Below are 12,722 nucleotides of genomic sequence, written 5' to 3'. Positions count from 1 at the left end.
TTCAGGGATGGTACTGTATGTCATACTCTCCCAACTCAGTTGCCCATTTGATGAGATGACCTGCTACCTCCACGTTAGTAAGAGCCTTCCCCATGATGCTGTTGGTCAGGACTGTGATGGAGTGTGCCAAGAAGTAAGGTCTTAAGTGGCAAGTCATGAGTACCAATCTATAAACCAATTTTTCCAGGGTCATGTATCGGGACTCAACCCCATTCAATAAGTGGCTGAAGAAGTACACTGGCCGCTGTACATCATCTTGCTCTTTTATCAACACTGCCCCCACAGTCTCAGGGGTGGCTGACAGATAAACCCAGAGCAGTTCCCCCGCAATAGACTTAAATAGTGAAGGCAAGGTCTCCAAGTGCTTTTTCAATTCTTCGAAGGTCTGGTTGCATTCTTGATCCCATTGAAACTTGGCCGCTCTCCTAAGCACCTTGAAGAAGGGCAGTGCTCGATCTGCAAACCGAGATATGAACCTGGACAGTGTAGTTATTCGGCCCACCAACTTCTGAGTTTTCTTCATATTCTGAGGCACTTTCATATCTCGAAGTGTCTGGACCTTCTCCGGATTAGCTTCAATACCCCTTCGGTAACGAGGTATCCCAAGAATGCCCCCTCCCCCCGCCTCCTCCTCGAGCTCCAAACAAGCACTTCAATAGATTCAACTTCAACCCATATTGTGGTAGTGTGCCGCAAGTCTCCTTTATATCAGAGATCAAATTTACAGCCATAGTGTATTTGATGAGGATGTCGTCCACATAGAACACAATGTTCCGTCCTATCTGCTCTCGGAATATCTTAGTCATCATTCTTTGATAGGTAGCTCCTGCATTTCGTAATCCAAAAGGCATGACAGAAAGCACCATATGTCGTGATGAAGCTGACCTTCTTCTGATCTTCCCATGCCAGAGGAATTTGGTGGTACCCTTGGTAAGCGTTGAGCATGCAAATCCTTTCGCAGCCCGAGGTCGAGTCTACCATCTGATCAATCCTGGGTAGCGGGTAGCAATCCTTGGGACTAGCGCAGTTGAGGTCTCAGAAGTCGATGCAGACTCTCCACTTATTGTTAGGTTTAGACACCAGGACCATATTAGAGAGTCAGGGTGGGAATTGCACTTCTCTAATGTGTTCTTCTTTCAAGAGCCAGTCCACCTTAGCTCGGATGATATTGTTTTGCTCGGCCGAGAAGTTTCTCTTCTTCCACTTGATCGACTGAGAATCAGGCAGAAGATGTAGTTTGTGCTCAGCCACCTCGGGCCTGACTCAGGGTAGCTCTTCGGGGGACCAAGCGAAGACGTCCCTATTGTGCGTCAAGCATTGAACCAGGTCTGTCTTGATCTTGATAGGCAAGTTTTTTGATATGTAGGTGAGGCTTTCCGGACGTTCGAGGTAGAGTTGGACCTCCTCCCAAGGGATGGGTTCCTCTACTATAGGCAGAGGCTCCGCTTGGATGATGTTGTACAAGGACGGCAAATCCACCGCTATGAAAGTGCTTCTTCGTGTCCTCACTGGGGACTCGCTGCCCAAAGATATGGCTAGCTTGATCTGGCCCATGAGTCTTACTTAATTGCCGATGAAGCCGTATAATGAAGTGGCCACGGGATGGAGTTCACTGGCATCGATTTGCATGCCCTCGAATGCACTCTTGAACAACACGTTGACAGAGCTTCCGGTATCAACGAAAACCCTGACCACGCGACTATTGGCTATGACGACTTTAATTATTAAAACATCATCATGATGAAGCTCCAACCCCTCCAGGTCTTGCGGTCCAAAATTGATGATGAGCCCGACAGCTTGTTCCCGGCTGCATCCTACAACGTGTATCTCTAGGTGGTCCTTATGAGATTTCCAAGCCCTAGCGGAATCTCCATCTATTGGCCCTCCTAAGATCATGCCAATCTCTTGGATGACTGCATTTCCCCTGTTCTTCTCATCCTAGGCTTCTCCTGGCTCCTGGTCACGATCGGACTACTGATTTCCTTGCCTTGCATTATTGAGCAGAGGTTTACCGGATTGACCTGCTCCGAGCTGTTGGCCAGTTAGCAACCTCTATATCTTGGGTGTGATCTTAGGTGGAGGTAGGCCCAGCTCAGCTACGCGCCGAGAGTCACGGGCGAATTGGAAGCAATCACTTGTGGCATGGGTATGAGACCTATGGTAAGTGCAATAACGTAGCCCTTGCTGACCAGGCCTTGGGGCTTGGACAACTACCACATGCTGGGCCGGCCTGGAATCCTGATCGAGAGGGAATTGCGGTTGGGCATCCCGGGTGCGTAGAAGAGGTTGAGCTGGCAGTTAGGGTGGCCTCTTCTCTAATTTGTTGGCAGGAGCAGGCGCCTTGTCCGCTTTACGCCGAGCCGCCTGAGCTTCTTCAACGTTGATGTAACTGGAGGCCTTCCCTAGCATCTCATCGAAGTTCTTCACGAGGGCTCAGAAGAACTCTCCTTCTACAAACCCATGGGAGAAGACGCTCATAAATATATTAGAGGTAGCGGACGGGACATCCTGAGCTACCTGGTTGAAGCGTTTGATATAGCTTTTCAAGGGCTCGACGAACCCTTGCTTGAGGCTGAAGAGACAGTGGTCTGTCTTTTGGTACTTCCTGCTGCTGGCGAAATGGCACAGGAAAATAGTTTTGAAATCATGGAAGCAGGTGATGGACTCATTCGGCAATCCATCGAATCATTTTTGTGTCGGGCCAGACAGAGTGTTCAAGAACACTCGACACTTGATGGCGTCGCTATATTGGTGCAATAGCGCAATGTTCTGAAACGTTTGGAGATGATCCTCTGGATCCTTGCTACCATCATATTCTCCGATAACTGGGGGCTTGTACCCCTTCGGTAGCTTCTCCTCGAGTACCCTTAGAGAGAAGGGCACTTGCTCCTCAGGCTCCCCCGGACTCCTCCCTGAGGACTATGGTTTCCCCCTTCTTTGAGTCCCTGGGAGGGGAGTTTTCCGCCATGGAAGCCTGCAGCTGCTCTTTCTTATTATAATAGTCTGGACCCTTGTGATAATAGTCCGGCCAGGTTCCCGATAAAAGGCTGGAGGGAGCTCCTCGGGTTGTTTCCTCTTAGATCCTCTATCAGAGACGCGAGTCGAGTCCTTGGAAATTGCAGGCATCTTGTACGGTCATGAAGCAGTGGTCTACTTTTCGAAAGATGCCCGCCTCTTGGCCTCCTAAAACAATTCGTATTCCTCTGCCGTTATGGTCATGTTGATTCTTCTGGTGTCCTCCATCTTCACACTCCAGAACAGGTGAAGGAAGTTCCCATAGACGGCGCCAAATTGATACTGCCTTGAATCTGAGTCAGACGAAGGCCAGATGAGCTATCGCTGGTGTTGACGGAGAGGCGACTATGACACCCTTCTCGTATGTGCCCACAAGAACGGACTCTCACGTGGCGCTGACGGACGACAATGACCGAGCCGACAGTACTTGAGCTCTGCACGCACTCAGATAAGCACATGGAGCGTCAGAGGCTAGAAACCAGGGAAAAGGTCCCCGGAGCAGGCCCTCCGACGCTCAAGTCAAGTACTTTTTCCCCAGAAGAACAGTGTATGAAAGAGAAAGAAAAATAGAAGACAAGTGCGAATGTGCGAGAGAGCGTACCTGTAAGGGAGAGGACCTCCCTTTTTATATGGCAGTGCGTATCTCTGGAGCTTGACTGATGTCAGGGAATATCGAGTGTCAGGACCTGTCTGGTGATGGAGGACATGCGACACCCTCTTGTGGGTTGGAAGAAGGTTCCATTCGCAGATGACTGCAGACCATTGGAATATTCCCTAACATACAGCCGTTATTCCCTGACAGACAATTACAATTCCTTGACCTTGTTGTCAGGCATGAGTAGGGCAGCTCGGGATGATCTGTCAGGTATAACATCTGGCCTAAATCTTGAGGGGCAGGGAGAGCTGTGATGAGATCGCTCTAGAGCTGACCAAGAGTTGGCCTACTAAGAGAACCAAGTCTGGATATGACCGAGCTGTGAAAACCCGACCAGTCGGAGCAGGTCAAGCATCACTCCGATTGCACATCTTGATTCAGATCTGGGATCCTGATTTGTAAGCACAAGACCAGGCATCCTGCGTCTGACAACACCCGACGATCCTACCTCTTTTTTTCTTAGTTGTTGACTGTCACGTCCTCTTGACTATTGGTTGTCACGCCCTCCTGATTGTTGACTACCACGTCCTCCTGATTATTGATTACCTCATCCCCTTGACTTCTGACTACCACGTCTCCTTGACTGTTGACAGCCACATCTCCTTGACTTCTAACTGCCACGTCTCCTTGACTATTGAATGTCACATCCCCTTGACTTATAACTGCCACATCTCCTTGACTCCCAACGACCGGGCCCTATCATTATGCACCATATCAGTATCCATTGTGATCCTGTCCGAGGGTCAAGGCTATGGATGCTGGGGGACGTGGCACTCCTGTTGACTGTTGGTGGACTCCGAATCAAAGAGACCTGCAACCACAGCAGCGTCAGTGCCGAGCCAGGTAGGGGTTCCTCGGCGATGGCCCTCCGACGCTCAAGTCAGTCTCCGGCGATGTATAAGCGAGGAAGCAGAGAAGCAGAGTAACAGTAGCTACAATAAAGTATGCATATCTCTGTTGAAGCTTGGGGTCATTTATATAGGGTTCTGAAGGCTCGCATGCATGCTCCTCGAGGTGCGCACGGTTCTTAAAGCTTACCTTGAAAAGACGTGTCAGGAAAGCGTCCCTGATACCATACCTCAATGACTTGAGCATATCTTTGATATGACAGTTGAAGTTTCTGTCGTACGATCCTCTGCCAGTCCATGCCGCCAACCATACTGTTTGTTGGTAGCACCAATTTCTACGAGGATGTCGACTGATCCTCCTTTAGTCTGTTAGTGGGCTGAGCGGGACAACCGCTCGGCCAGTCCTTAGCCGTTGGGGTGGTCTAGCCCTTTGGCCGAGGGGAGTGGCCACTCGGCCAACATTCCACTGTCAGAGCTCCGTTGTTGTGATGTGATCCTTTTTCACCGGTTCCGAGCTTCAATGTAAGTTTGAGCGAGCTGGCCGCTCAACGCATGCCATGTTTTGAGCGTCGGAAACTCGGTGTCTGGCCGAGCTATGGTAATATTTGATCGGTACTTCTTTGTTCCAGTCGGGCGAGTGAGTTGTTCGACCGACCAACGACACATGGACGTCGACCGCCTAGACTTTGCCTTCCACCATGACCATAACCCTCTAAGGGGTGGGCCCTTATCATCGGATCACATTGTAAGGTCATCGTGGTCGTAATCGTGACCATAATAGACAGGTTCTGATTAAGGAAACTCAATTATGTGATCGTAATAATGTTGGGGATGTGAGATCAACACATCGTCTCGTAGCGTAGGATTTTGAAGATCGAGAGATCACGGATCTTTATTCTGAATCCACTTTTAAAAATTGATATCACAATCGAATTGTGTTAAAGTTCGAGAATGCCATGGTCGAGACGAACGAGATCTCAAATTTCTGGTTGATTTCTACCGGTGCAAAGACACCATTCGAGTGCGCTTCAGTAATATGGATCCATTGCCGGGCCTCCAACTGGACGATTCGATCTTTTGTATCCTGCATAACAGCGCCATCCCCTAGGGCCGAGGAATCTCGATTGTGTGATTGAGGCGCTGGACGATTTTGCGCAAAAAAAATTTGTACAAGATTGTGGCGAAACACGAGGGAAGAACGGAACTTCTATTAGATAATGCCGAGATGAAGTTCTGCGAAGAAGATTGCTCTGACACTTTCCTGTACTTACCTGAGAAATTCTACTGAGATGATGCAGAACTCCAGCTTGAAGTCTGCATTTGGAAAGTATGAAGTTGGATATCAGCTGGCTCTCCTCCGTTCTCATCATCGATGGCTTTGTTTTGGCGATTTCTATATATAGTTAGTGTTCTCCATAGTAATAAAAGGAAAGTATGAACTCCGCCGGCCGTGAATTACTATGCCGCTACGCAATCCGCTCCCAACTTCCCAGTTCCCACCTACAAGTCTTCTTGACCTTGGATCGATCGATGAAACAATAAAAGGAAAACGCGGAGGAAAACCTGGAACGCGTGAGCCTTTGTCTTTAGCGCATATGCAGACAACTGATTAAAAAACGTAAACAAATTTAGATAGAAAATCCCGGAACGCGTGGACCATGTCTTACTCTAATGCCTCCTTTTATATGGATACAGTTCGTTTCCAGCTTAGCCCTGAACCTTAATATAATGGCTGAAGGCTGCAACTCACTCTGCTCATTAGCAAATTACATTTGTGTTTCATTGACATGAACCAACGTCCCACGCAAGTTAATCTAGGAAAAACTCCTGCTCTGCAAATTAAGTGACGTGAAAGACTCACAGACTGTCGCTCTGTAAGCAACGTCGATCCATTTGCGACGCTTCTTCGTGACCTTCTCCGTTAAGCTTTCGCGTCCCACCACTATAAATACACTTAATTAGTTCCTTAACGAAAAATCACAGCCCCTGCAGCCTTCATGGCGTGTGCATCCTCTGCCTTGACTGTCCCCTGCTCGACTCATTGCCTCTTCCGCTTCCGGGCAAGGAGATTTGCGGTCTGCGCTCGGAAGAACCACGACGATGGAAAGAGAAGCGACGGAAGTCATCACTACGGCGGAAGGCTTGTCGATGAGAACATGGTGACGCTGCGGAGGAGGATTCACGAGAGGAGGATGGAGGAGAATTGCAGCGACGGCGTTAACGAGGCGCCGACGGATTGGATGGAGTGGGAGCGGCGGTACTACAAGAGATATGGAACGGACGTGTCGGAGGTAGTGGGGATGGTGCAGGTGCTACTGATGAACGCGCGGCCCGGCGCTGGATTGGCGGCCATGGCGGTAGTTGGGCTGAGCTTGCCGGCGGCGATGGCGTTGTTACTGCTGAGTTTGTTAGCGATGCATTGATTGTGTAACGACTGAAGTCGGAAACAAAGTCTTCGTTAACCTCAAGATCGTAATATTCGCTTATCATTTGATTCGTTAAGCATGGTGTAGTTTTTTTTATTTTTCAGTTTAATTTTGCTTTAATTTGTATCGTTCATATTCAAATCCGATCTTTTTTGAGTATCTAATCTCTTAAGATATAAGTCGATAGAATGGTTAGACAGGACAAGAAGCTGGCGATTGTTATGAAAAATCCTTATCTGAAGGTTCTTTCCGCGAAACTTTCTTTAGAGTTGGGAAATGGCCTTCTATCTATGGACGATCGATAAAGACGGAAAAAGAATGATATATTCCATCCAAATCGACAATCGAGCAATATCGATCTAAATAATTAATTTAGATTTTTGTACATGTGTAACAAATGAACGCATCTGTAACCTAACCTGAAAGAGATGGATCGGAAGTTAATATTGCAGAGGCGAAAAGTGAAGAGCTGTCTAATAATTTAATCTTTCTTATCACTTAAATCACCTTTGTCGTACCAACTTAATTATATTAAATAAGAGTGCGATGATAAAAGGATCAAGAAGATGATTGATACTATAAAAAACAAAAACAAAAAGAAAAAAAAAAAAGAAAAAAAAAAGAAGGAAGTTTTGATTCATTTAATTAAAGAGCAATGATGTGCACAACGAAAAATCTTAAGAAGATGTTAAAAAATAGATATATAAATTTATGGTCCACCATTTCACTTATTAAGAGGTCGAATAATGGTAGAACAACTAAATAAATACAAGATGAGTATAGGGACGTACCCTGGCCCGGGGGGGGGGGGCGTCCTCGGATGGGACGCTGGTTGAGTTGTTGTGACCCGAAAGAGATGATGACTCTGATCAGGCTGAGAGTTGGATCTGACGACAAGGAGTCGAACGCGGTGGCAAGAAATCGAATGCTTTGTCGGTATGCAGTCCGGACTATGACATTGGCACATAGGCCGGGACAAGATATCGACACGTAGGTCAGGATATAATATTGACATGTAGGCTAAGATGTGAAACATCACACAAGTCAGGACAGAATATAATGACAACGAGGGCTCGAAGGCCCGATCAACATCGGCATCATACCACAGGAGTAGATCAGATATCGGACCGGCATTGGAAGTGTACGATAGGGTGTATCGGATGTCGGATCGACTTTAGATGCGTACGATGCTGCGGATCGAGAGCCGAAGTGCCGGATCACCGGCTTTGAGATGTCGGCAGTGGCACCGACGGCAAAGGATTGCTCATCGTGGGCTATGGAATGAATGACGACGCTGGAAGATGAAGAGATGACCGGCGGCATGCCTGACCGGTGATAATAGTCACGGCTACGAAGAAGAGATGGAGGAGGCGTGCGAAGAAGGGGGAAGCGCGGCTATGGCAGCGGACTGGAATGCTGGAATAGGGGCGGTGTCGGCGCATGGTGGCTACCGGCGAAGGGCGCTGCAGCGCGTGGAGGCTACTGGCGAAGGGCGCTACAGTGCGTGGAGGATGCCAGCGAAGGGAGGCGGAAGAGATGACAGCAGGAGGCGGCACGAGGGAAAGCGGCTCAAGGGCGGCGTTGGCGGCTAGAGGCTCCAGGCTAGCTACGAAGCCGGTAGTCGCCTAGACACGGGAGAGAGAGAAGTCGGAGCATACAGAGGAGATCGTCGAGAGGAGAGTCCTCCGTGACAAGGGCGGCATCGACGTCATCTATTGGCGTTTATCGGAGGTGCGTGAGGTCCTTGCGGCGGCGACGTAATTTGGCGAGAGAGCGAAGCCGAGAGAGGAGAAGAAGGGGGTGGTGGCTGGAGGTGTTTTCCGGCGAGAGGAGAAAGAGAGAGCAAGAGGTAACTCACCGGCGATGAAGGAGGGGCGACGAAGGCGGCTTCGGCGTTCTCCCCTCTTTCTATGGCAGAAGAAGACCACGAAGAAGCCCCCGCCCAACAATGCTCCCACTTCCTCCTTAAAACCCTATACCATGAAAAGACCACCCTGCCCCTCCTCTTTCTCTTAATTTCTCCTCTACCCCTCCAGCCATATCCGTATCATAAGCCTCCCCCTCAAGTCTAGTCGAAGGAGGCGCAAGTCCGACTAACTAGAGCAAGCCTGATGTAAAACAGAATCATAGCAGAATCAAATCACCGGGCTCATCTTATAACATCGAATGAGGAGTTGCAGCAATACCGGGCAGGAAATCAAGCAATATCGAGGAGACTGTCGGGCAATGCCAAGCAGGGTGATTAGGCGATTAGATGAAAAACAAGTGTCAACCGAGCGACAAAAGACAATGTCGAGCCAACCGAGGGATCGGGCGAATGCCGAGTGGGACCGAGTGATATCGAGCAAAAGACTAGGCGATGCTGGGCAGAGCGATCGGGTGCGATCGAGCAAACGATCAAGTGATATTGATCAAGTGGCTGAGAAAATGCCGAGCGGGCAACTGAAAGAGTGTCGTCCAGGCAACGGAGATAATGCTGATCAGGTAAAATGACGGGCGATCGAGTTGAGCGCACGATCGAGAAAATACCGATCAGGCAACTGAAAAAATGCGAACCGAGTAATCAAGAGAGCGTCGCGCGAGAGATGGTAGCAATGCCGAGTGAACTACAAGAAATAATACCAAGTCGACGACTGGACCGATATCGGGCGAGCGGTAAAACGTTAAGTGAGCGACATGTAAAATGATAGCCGACCGAGTAACACGCGGGATGCCGAACAGATCGAGCGAACGAGCGGGCGCTGCTGAGTGGGCGACGAGAAACTGTCGATCAGTCAATCATAAAATGCTGACCGGGCGAACGAGCGGGTGATGCCGAACTGGCAACCGAGCGAGTGTTTACCAGTCGATCGTAAAATGTTGACTGGGTGAATTGAGCGAGCGATGCCGAATGGGTGACTGAGAAAGTATCGGCTAGTCGACCGTAAGATGCTAACTAGACCATCAAGAGAATGTCGAGGGTTCGACCAAATAGTTTAAGTGTGTGGCCAAACGGGCGGTTGAGCGATACAGGTCGGACGACTTCGCAATTGTTGATAGAATGACGCGCGCTTGGCAGAGTGGCGACAAAAACGTGTCGACCGAGCGGCGAAAAACAGTGCCGAGCGGATGCCATGCAAGCTATCGGGCGAACGCCAAGTGAGCGCCCAGGCGAATAACGAACGAGCGATGAGGCAATGCCGGGCGGAAGTGGAGCTCGAAAATGGAGCAGAAGCATAGCTCGCAAAATCACTTGCACACGGAAACAGAAGTTGTGAGCCGAGCGGGCGCATTGCCTGTGAACTGAATGAGAGTATAGCCCATGAATCGAAAGCGCACGCAAGTAAAAGTCGTTTGTTGAGCGGGCGCATCGTTCGTGAGCTGAACGGAGGTGTAGCCCGGGAATTGAAGACGCACAGAAGCAAAAGTCGCGAGCTGAGCGGGCGCAGAGCCTATGAGATATTCTGGCCCGAAACTAGTGGAGATACTCTTGTTTGCGACCATTGAAGATAGCGACCCTGAACGGGGGAGATAAACTACTCTGATATGCTCCATGACCAATGAAGACCTCTCGACCCCGAACGACGGAGATATGAGATCCGATGAGCTGGTTCGAGACCAGTGAAGATCACTTGACCCCGAACGGGGTAGATAAGGAAATATGATATACTGGTCCGAGACCAGTGAAGACCGCTCGACCTCGAACGGGGGAGATATGAGATCTGATGAGCTGGTCCGAGACCAGTGAAGATCACTCGACCCCGAATGGGGGAGATAGAATATCTGATATGCTGGTCTGCGACTGGTGAAGACCGCTCGACCCCAAACAGAGGAGATAGGAGATCCGATGGTGACGATCACTCGACCCCGAACAAGGGAGATAGAAGATCCGATATGTGATGATCGCTCGACCCCGAACGGGAGAGATAGAAGATCCGATATATGACGATCTCTCGACCCCAAACGGGGGAGATAGAAGATCTAATATGTGATGATCGCTCGACCCCGAACGGGGGAGATAGAAGATCTGATGGTGGAGACCTGTGTTTATGGTCGCCGCTCGACCGTTGGTGGAGACCTGGGTTTAACGTCGCTGCTCGACGATTTGATGAAGACTCGGGTTTAAGGTCGCCGCTCGACCGTCGGTGGAGACCTGGGTTTAATGTCGCCGCTCGACGATTTGATGAAGACTCGAGTTTAAGGTCGCCGCTCGACCGTCGGTGGAGACCTGGGTTTAACATCGCCGCTCGACAATTTGATGAAGACTCGGGTTTAAGGTTACTGCTCGACCGTCGGTGGAGACCTGGGTTTAACGTCGTCGCTCGATGATCTTCACATGGGTTTATAGTCGCCTCTCGACTTTGGGGTTTATAGTCGTCGCTTGACTTCTAGAGCCTGTGGCTCTAATATAACTCAAACCAGGCCGATCGACGCAGGAATCTCTAACTTTGAGCCCGTGGATCTAATATAATATAATCCCGATTGATCGGCACGGGAGTCTTTGACATTGAGTCCGCAGCTCTAACATAATATAATCCCGGTCGATCGGCACGGGAGTCTTCGACATTGAGCCCGTGGCTCTAATATAATATAATCCCGGCCGATCGGCACGGGAGTCTTCGACATTGAGCCCGCAACTCTAACATAATATAATCCCTGTTGATCGACATGGGAGTCTTCAACACTGAGCTTGTGGCTCTAATATAATATAAACTCGGCCGATCGACACGGGAGTCGTCGGCATCGAGCCTATGGCTCTAATATAAGACAAGCCCGACCGATCGCCACGGGAGTATTCGACCGGAGAACTATGGCAGATCCTATGATTGAAAGAGAAAATACAACGGGAAAAACTGACCTGCCATCCAACAGAGGATCTGACTCAATTCCTTGACTCCCGAATACCCATGGAGTGAGGAAAATATGATACGCTCGTCGAAACCCACCAAAGTCATGAGTATGGCAGAATTTTTCGACGTCGTCCATCTTCACACTCCAAATCAGGCAAAGTTCCCATAGACGACGCCAATTATGATCCTGTCGAGAATCCGAGAAGACGGAACTACCGGAACGATGTGTCTGGAATGTTGACCGCATCTCCATGATCCAGAGGGTGAGCTGTCTTCTATGTTGACCAAGTCATCGGAAGATCCCCGGTCAACGCTACCTGCAGCCAGCAACTGGGTTGCCCCGGTCTCTGGTACCCCGATGCTTGAGGTGGGTCCCACGCACATATAAGAGGTCGAATAATGGTAGAACAACTAAATTACACTACAAGAAATTATAGATTTAACCACACCTAATAGACAACAGTTTTTTGAGAAACTATTATCTTTTTGTTATTTAACAACGGTTTTGTTGAAAACTGTTGTTGTTAGTCATGTTTTTTAAAAAAAGACAACAATGTTTAAAAAACCGTTGTCTTTGACATACATAAGACAACGGTTTTATGTCAAAGACAACGGTTTTTTAAACATTGTTGTCTATGAGATATCTTTATTTGGCATACGACAACAGTTTTAATCAACCGTTGTCTATTAGTGTTGTTTAAAACTATGTTGAAACTATGTTGTCTATTAGTTTTAATCAACAGTTTAATCAACATAGTTATTTGCCTATGTTAAACTATGTTGTCTCTAAGATGTATGTAGTTATTTGCATCATCAACTATGTTGAAACTTACTTACATTAAACTATTTTAAGATGGATGGATTTATATCCCTTTATTAAGAATAGCAACACTTGCACGTTTTCTTTTTACCACATCGCGCGCACCGCCACCAAAAACCCGCGCTAACC

This window comes from Zingiber officinale, chromosome 6B (assembly GCF_018446385.1).
Source record: "Zingiber officinale cultivar Zhangliang chromosome 6B, Zo_v1.1, whole genome shotgun sequence".
In the NCBI taxonomy this organism is placed as follows: Eukaryota; Viridiplantae; Streptophyta; class Magnoliopsida; order Zingiberales; family Zingiberaceae; genus Zingiber; species Zingiber officinale.
Note: the sequence above shows the minus strand (reverse complement) of the source record.